Here is a 1,965-nt window from a genome sequence, read left to right as displayed (position 1 = left end):
CAAATGATGGTTAAGTAAACAAACATTTCTTTTTTAAAATATTTTATTTATTAACAATTTCTTCCTTCTCTATATATTTTTATATATATATACATATATATATATAATAAAATTCGACCAACGGTCACCTCTTCTATATATCACTTCCTGTTTTAATAAATTAATTCATTAAACATAACTACATATTTTTTTAATTCGCAAAATGAGAGTTTTTAATAAATAGTACTGTAAAGTATTCGTAATTAAAAAATACTTTTTAAGACATAAAGGTTTTGATCTTTTTTTTTCAAAATTAAAAAAAATATATATATGATTAAATTGGTAGGTTAGATTAAAATTGTTGGCGCAAGGGCCAAAAAATGTGAGTTTAAAGGGATGAGACATATGAAGCACGAAACAGAAGGTTTTCTAATGGAACAGAATGTAAATTACGCACTGCAAATTTGACTCCTTAAAAAAATTCAAAGAAACTTTTTCTTCAGTGTTTGCTATTATTTAAAACAAGTACAGTGGAACCCCAATTTTACGTTTTCATTGAACTAGGATAAAAAAAAAAAAAACTCATTACAGGTTAAAGCGTAATCAGGGTAAAACAAAAATCTAATCATATTTTTTCAAAATTTGACACTTATGAGATGACTATAAAAAATTTGTTATCTTTTCGTGTCTTTTTTATGCAATTTAAGTAATATCCCTCACAATACTTTATTCGTGAATTTGCTTTTTGGTTTATTTTTTTCAAATAAATATTTTTGTAATTTTTGTATTTTGAAATTCTTGATCATTTGTGGCTCTAGATCAGATATTGAAGGAATTGAAAAGCATATATTCTTGCAGTTGATATACGCGTCATCGACTTCAGAAAATATTCACTCACGCATTTTGATTTCTTTTTCGAAAGTCAATGTTCCCGTCGGATATCGATTAGAGTGCTTCATTAAACCCATTTATAATGCATATTAGTCGACACTGCTTAACGCTGTAGAATTCAAATTTAGAGCTTCTTGAAAATTAATTTTGGCTTTAGACTTATCTTGCAAGTCAACGAAGTCAAGAACAGGAAATGATTTCCCAATCAGTTGCTTAGTGCAACGTTCTCTAAATGATTGAATAGTTCCAAGATACAAATACAAGTTAGCTAATAAAAAATCCACTCTCAAATTTTAAAATTTTAGTTTAGTTTTCTTTTTCTGTTCGCCGTGATATTGGAAATCAAGAAGTTCCCCTATCAGTCAGCAATAGGGCCATATATTTCTTCTGCCGGGGATTTGGTGGCAGTTTTCTCGAAGGAAGTGTTAAAGCTCGATTGAAATAGAGACATTTTAGAATTTTAGATATTTTAAAAATCGAGACACTCTTGTATGAATAGAAGCTCCCTTGAATTAAAGATCTTTTTTAGAATTCGTAAACAAAAAAATTATCAATTTTTCAATTGCATATTTAATTACATAAATATTGGGTGAAAAATTATAATCTTAGAAGCGGCTGTGTCCCTCCATTTATGAAATTTGCTAAATTCCCCTCTGCTTCCTCTGACCCTTGAAAGCAGAGTAAGTGTCCCTTCATGTGCCTCGCCAATACTGTCACTTCTCTGATTTTGACTTAAGGGGACACTGGTAATTCACAATAAGAAAATTCCTTCAAAAATCCAATAATTGATTTTTGAGATAATCAAAAACGTACACTTTACTAAATAAAAGGCAACAAACTGTTTTTAAATCAGAGTTACAGAGTTATAAGATTATGAATTCGTAAATATCCATACATCGATTAGTAGTTCTCGTTGACTAAGTTCCTTTTTCTCGTCATGGAATTTTTCAATGTTTTCACGACTTCAAAACGTTCCTTGCATACCAGTTTTTGTTTTAATGCTATAAATTTTTGCTCATGTACTCTTTTGTGTGCTTTTAGTTCTAAATACCTTTGGTTAACTCGATATTTTAATTTAAGTTTTCTAATAACTGA

The sequence above is a fragment of the Parasteatoda tepidariorum genome, chromosome 1 (assembly GCF_043381705.1).
Source record: "Parasteatoda tepidariorum isolate YZ-2023 chromosome 1, CAS_Ptep_4.0, whole genome shotgun sequence".
Lineage (NCBI taxonomy): Eukaryota > Metazoa > Arthropoda > Arachnida > Araneae > Theridiidae > Parasteatoda > Parasteatoda tepidariorum.
This window is presented reverse-complemented; position numbering follows the sequence as displayed.